Consider the following 6,835-nt stretch of genomic DNA (forward strand, 5'->3'; position numbering starts at 1 on the left):
AATAGGCACCAGGTTTTTTTCTAACGTTGTAATTCGATACAGAAAAATATATTTCTTTATAGCAACTCTAACTGGTTAATATTAAAATTTGTCTGTTACTTTTTGTAAAAAAAAATCATTTGATGTTTGACGATCATTAAAATATATTAAGCTTTGATGAGGCGTATTTGTGTATGTTTTAGGGATATCTAGATAATGATGCCTTAATATTTTTGAACATATAATAATGATTACATAATTATAAATATTTTATAATGGTTATGAATAGGCAAAAAAAATGAACTTGATAGTTTAAGAAAAAAACGATCTAAAAAATAAGATGAGGAAATTTTCCGTTTCTTTTTACACCTCTATAAGGAAGGGTTATGAAAATCATTTATCCATAAAGTAGAGTATATAAATTGCCTAATTTTATAATAGGAAAAAAAATTACTAATATTTAATATTATTTATAAAGAGTTAAGATTTTAACCTAAATTCTTAGAAAGTATTTTTCTTGTTTTCGTACAAAAATTTAATATTTTTTCTCCAGGTAATTATTTGTTTTTGCTATTACAATCATTCGTGTTTCAATATCCTGATCATTTTTATATTATTTTTTTAATGCAAATATTCTGATAAAAATAGAAAAATAAATAATATTTGTAAATAAAATGTTTTTTGAATGCTATAGGAACTCTTAATCATTTTTTTCCGTATGTGTCATTTAAATTTTCTAGTTTTTTTTTACAAAACATTTGTACTCATACATCATTAGGTTTTTCGCATGGTGCATTTCCGGGCGAGCAGGTATAAAATGCAACGAGACTGCAAATATATTTGGATGTACTCAAAAAGAGAAATGCACGCATATAATGGTCTGCTAAAACTAGAGAGTAAAACCATAACAAGGAAACAGGCCGAGAATGAATTATAGAGTTGCTACGACGATGCCAAATCTCGCACAATCATCAAATACAACATGCTCCGTAGAATACATTTATAGGTAGTATAAATTGGCGGTGGTAGAATAGAAAAAAGCAAAGAAAGTATACAGAATCTTTTTTCTTCATTTAGCTACCGCCTTTTAGTAATAGTAGAATTCATGGAAGGCAGAATGGCAGCTGTGGAAAAGAATGAACGTAATAGTTGCGTCAGATAAGCAAAAATTATTATTAGTCATTGGCGAAATTATCAAAAAGAAAATATAAATGATTAAATACATAAATAACAAGAAAATTGTACGGTGATTGTAATAGTAATGTGAACTAGATCCTCATGTACTTTCATATATATTTTAAAAAGATCATTAGTCTGTATATATCTTTTAATTACAAAAAGTAAATTGAAAGAGCAATTCTGTGTATAAGTAGATGTACTTTAAAAGTTGAATTGAAATCACACACTCTAACAATGTATTTTCTAGACAAAACTAAAATATTTGCAGTCCTTTTATATTTTGAACAATAAATACTCAACAACTGGCACTTGCAAATAAAGATTTACCTTTTTTTTTAAATTCTTATGCAAAAATAGACGAAGTTTTGATCATTAAAAAGAATACAAAATATCTTCGTTTTAATTATGTAATTACAAAAAAAAGTTAAGAAATAGCCGTGATTTTCAAACCTTTTTATATTATATAGGGAAAAAAAATGAATTTTTTTATATAAATTACATAACTTAAAACTGTTCTGAAAAGTATCTTTATCATGTAAACTTCACATATACTATATAATAAAATTCATATCATATTATTTTGCTACAATTTCTTATAGGGGAAATAAATTAACATGAATAAGAATAACATATGTAATTTCATGTCTAATAAAATATGGTTACATAGAATTATGCTATATAAATGGTCAGTTTTTTTCATTAGAATTTTAGTTTTTGCACTATATAATATGTTAGATTTTTAAAATATTAGATATTTGTCTATATACAAATTTATATATTAAAAGGTAATTTCTGTTCCATTGCTTTAATTCCTTGTGTGTAAAAAAAAATCTGTACTTTTACTTTATTAAATATTGTAATTTTGCTATTTTTAAATATTTTGATAAAAATCTCCAATGTGCACGGTCTAAATTTTTTGAATGATCCGATAATTGGTCTAAAAGTGGCTTAAAATTTGTACATGTTTATGATGGATTTTTCAAATACCTATAAAAAAAAGTACTATATATATTTATAAGATAAATGCAATGGTATTCTTTAATATGTGATATGTTTTAGATATCCCAGGATCATAAATATTTAATTTAATTTTTATAGTTTATTAATGGTTGCGAAAAATATATTTTTGAAAAAAGGTTTATTTTTAAACAATTATAAAATTTAAAAATTTCGATTTGTATTTATAATAAGCATATGTTTGAATTTCCGATACACGTATAGATTCTTCTATGTAACAAAAGGTTAAAGATATACTTTATTAACTCTATTATATTTTCATCGTTTATTTAAATAAAAACAAATCACGAAAATTCTATGCATGAAACAATAAAAATTGCTAATGTATTTGAATTCACGTAAAATGACTGTAAACTAGGAATATTAAAAATATTAACAACTATAAACTCATGATGTCTAAGCCAACTTATTAAAATAGATTGATACATCTTGTATTTCGCTTCATGGGCAAATTAAAATGTTTTATTGCGTAATTTAACATTTTATTGAATTAAATAATCAATCCATTTTAATGGGGTAAAAAATTTTTATCATGATTTCATATTTACATTCTAAAAATGCTTATATATGTAAAAAATTTTTGACCCCAATCATTCAAAAAGATCAGAACAATGCATAAAATTTATATAGCAGTTTATTGTATTTTGGAAGGTCTCTGTTCTATAGAAACTGGTTGTTCTCTGATGAATTTAGAAAAACCGATGAAAAAAGCTATTAGTAATGGTGTTGCTGGTCACAATGTAAAAAAACCATCTGGACATGTAAATCACAAGATCGATGACCCAGAAATGGCTAAGAAAACAAAAATACCATTCAAAAATTCCAGTCCTATAATATGTACAATATCCCACGAAAGTGAAAGAAAAGATCGTGAATCAAAGACAAAAAAATCCAATATTTGTAAATTGAAAATAAAACCTTCTAAAAATTCTGCTAATATATTGTCTATATCCCATGAACTTATATATCCAAAGTTAGCAAATTTCAAAAATCGTTTGGAAGAAACCAAAGTGATCTTAAAAAATGAAAAAATGATGAAGATCGAGTATATGCAAAGAAATGAAAACTATAAGAGTCATTCGAATCAAATCTATATTTATAATAGACACAAACCATATAATTTAAAAGATCTTTTGTTGGAAACCTTCTGTGATTTTATAGTAGTTGGTGATGGTGATTCACATGGAAAATCGGGAAATTTTTATAAATTGAAAAAACAATATTTTATGATTTCTGTGATATTTCCGGAATTTTTGGTCTTGATAATTGAGATAAAAAATTATAACGATCAGAATAACATTCCTGGTTATGATAGATGTTGGCATTCTTACAAAAAAGAAAAAAAGAGCATTTGTTTTAGTTCTAACAAAAATGAATGCTTATATTGCATTCAAAAAGGAAATTTAGGGTTTTTTCTTGATAACTATGTAAAATTAGTAGATTCATTTCTTCACATTATAAAAAAAAAAATTACAACGCCTTGCGAGAGTATCTTTAGTGAAAAATTAGATTACAAATTTATTTGTAGATTAAAGTACCTTTGCGATTTTGAAGCGCAAATTGGTATGCAAGAATATTTTTTGGAACTCGGAAAATATTTTTTAGATAAAAAAAATGTGCAAATATATGGTATTATATTAGAAGACTTTAAAGAAAGGAAAATTTTGATAAAAAACAAACAAACTTTTTATAGGTATGATTCATTAAAAAAATACCATGGATGGTTTTTCATAGCTTTTTTGGTGGACAGAGCAAACAAATTTCATAAAGAAAACACTTTAAATGCAAAATATATATCCTGGTGTGGCTTTAGATCTGATAAGGCCAAAAACTTAAAACTTACTGTATCTCAACTTAAAAGATTTCTTTCTGCCCTTAACAATATCAATTCTTCTTTATGTATAATTTCGGGGGTTGATGAAAATGTTATGACTTCTTTTTCATCCTTTAACCTGCATATATGCGAAAAAAAAAGATGTTTATCTAGTTTTATATGCTCAAAAATCGACAACAAGAAAAATAACAGCCTACCTATCTTTGATGTATTGGATTATGTTTTTAACAATATTAATCACATCTTTTTGTAATAAAATTTATTAGATTGGTTATGATTTTCTTTTAAATAAAAATGCTAATAATATAGATTGCCTGAAATTTAGCTTATAAGCACATTTTTATATCTAAAATCTTCTTTTACGATGCAAATACTCTTATTTTTTTTTGATAACCTACTGATCACCACTTAAAATATTTGAAAAATATATTGGGCTGCTTATAATGTCATGTTTTTAATATATTATCTAAAAACACAGCAATAAGGATATGAATGTATAATTTGAAGTCAATAAAGAATCTAAAAGTATCGTTTTTCATACTGAAACCGTTTAATAAAATTTAAAGGTATTTAGTAAATTTTTATAATCTAATTAATGTATTATTATACAAATGATTTTCTTGAAATCAAGAGATTAAAGATATTATACTTTAAAGGATATTTTTCATTTTAATAAACGAAAACACGTAAAATAACCCAAAATTACGAAATAAAAATGATTTGGAAAAATTCGATCAAAGCCTAAGCAAGATTGCGCCTATATTTATAGTTTATTAGAACTTTTATTAGTTATTATTATATATATAACGATAAAAAAATATAGTGAATCTGTAAATTTGGGGGTTTTTATGCGCGAGAATTATAACACTAATAAGGAGTAAAATAAATACTTTTTTTGCTATTTGTACATTTGAAAGGATTTAAAACTCATAATTTTCGTTTTAGATAGATGGCATATACCTTTTTGGTAGTAAATATCTTATATGCGATTTTTATGTATTTCTTTATGTATGAAATCACGATGACGTGAACTTTTAGATCAGATTCATGCATTGCATATTCGATAAAAATAATATACTCGAGACTATCTGAAAATATACTCATAATTTACTGAAAATATTAATGCTTTGCATTTTAAAACATATAACCTGTTTATTAAAAAAAGGCATCTTACAGATTTTCATATAAAAAAGATGATTCTAAAGATATATTATAGACTATTTCAAAAGTAAAAAAGGTGCTAATATTACAATACATAATTTTGTTTTTAACGTATGTGGAAGAATAAACTAGTGAAAAAGTGGTAAAATACGAGAAACTAGAGTAATACGAATTAAAATACCTATTTTTATTTAAAACATTTTCTATTAATAAGTTATGTATGAAAAACATAGATGAATATAGTCCAAATTGTATATAAAATACAGAAAAACAAACTTAAAGATATTACTTTATATCCTCAATAATAAAACGTATAGCTAATGATCCCGTTTTTGAAAATATACAACATTATATATGGTGTTTTCTTATTGATTACATGCAAAATTCCTTTCCACAACTTAAATTGTAAATTTTAGATGAATAATATATTATAAAAATTACATGCCAAACTAAAAATAATGTATTAATTGTACAATTATTGACTAAATGAAGCAATGATTAATTTGTATAAAAATTTTTTCTATGATTAAAACTGTGTGTAATAGAAAATAAACTTCATTTAGTTATTAAAGACTCTGATTTTATATAATAGTCACAATAAAAATGCCTTTTCATATTGCCCTTAATATGAAACTACATAAAATGCAAGAATTTTGCAGTATATAAAGAATTATTCTTTCATGTTTTAGTTTAAAGTGCGAATTTTTTATTTATACAGCTTATTATGCGATACAATCTTTGGATAAAACTTTATCAATACCTTTCTTCTTCCTTTTCTCTGCTTATTTCTTATTTTTAACACTTCTTTATAATTGCAGCAATAATTTTTTGCATCATAAGATAGTTTAAGCATAGAAAACACGAAATTCCTTAAAAGATAGTACCTGGTGAACTGGTACTACCTGAACAGATAAATGCAAAAGAAGCTATGTTATCTTTGTAAAACAAAACTAAAAAAAAACACAATATCACCAATAAATGTTGAATATTATCTATCGTTTACATTCTTTGTAATTTAATCGTTTATAAAACATTTAATGTGTCAAATTTATAAAAGTAGTCACGAAGAGTGTTAGCTGAATTTCAATTGTTTTTTATGATTGCATACATAGCACAAATGATTTATCGAAAGTCAGATTATATTGAATAATAAAAAACTAAATCCTGTAATTTGCATTCTTTTTATAAAAGAGACAAGTGTAATATTTTTGTTTAAATACAAATAGAAATATCATGGTATATAGATTTGAATATCACGCGAGTATAACTAATTATTTACGGTATAAACGAAGCTTCGGAACATATATACACTTATAGATAATAAAAAAATGCAAAAAAAGGTTAGCTATTCTGAATAACAAAAATTCAGCAAAACAGTTTTTTAAACTTGTGAAATATACTGCATAACTTGAGCGTATAATAACCATATAAAAAACGATTTAAAGATTTTTGATTGATTTAAAGAATATTTATTGCTCAACTTTTATATAAATAATATTCTTTATTTAAAATCGAAGTACTAAACGAAATGTAAGAAAATAAATAAATATTGTAATATTGGCTTGGAGTGGGAATTTGATTGATGTTAAACTTAAATTACGCATTTTAGCTTTGTCATCTATTTTTGGAACCCTAATTTTTTTGAATAAATATGTGAACAAGTAA

This window comes from Rhyacophila brunnea, unplaced genomic scaffold (genome assembly GCF_057557595.1).
Source record: "Rhyacophila brunnea isolate RB1 unplaced genomic scaffold, BYU_Rbru_1.0 scaffold_49, whole genome shotgun sequence".
Classification (NCBI taxonomy): Eukaryota; Metazoa; Arthropoda; class Insecta; order Trichoptera; family Rhyacophilidae; genus Rhyacophila; species Rhyacophila brunnea.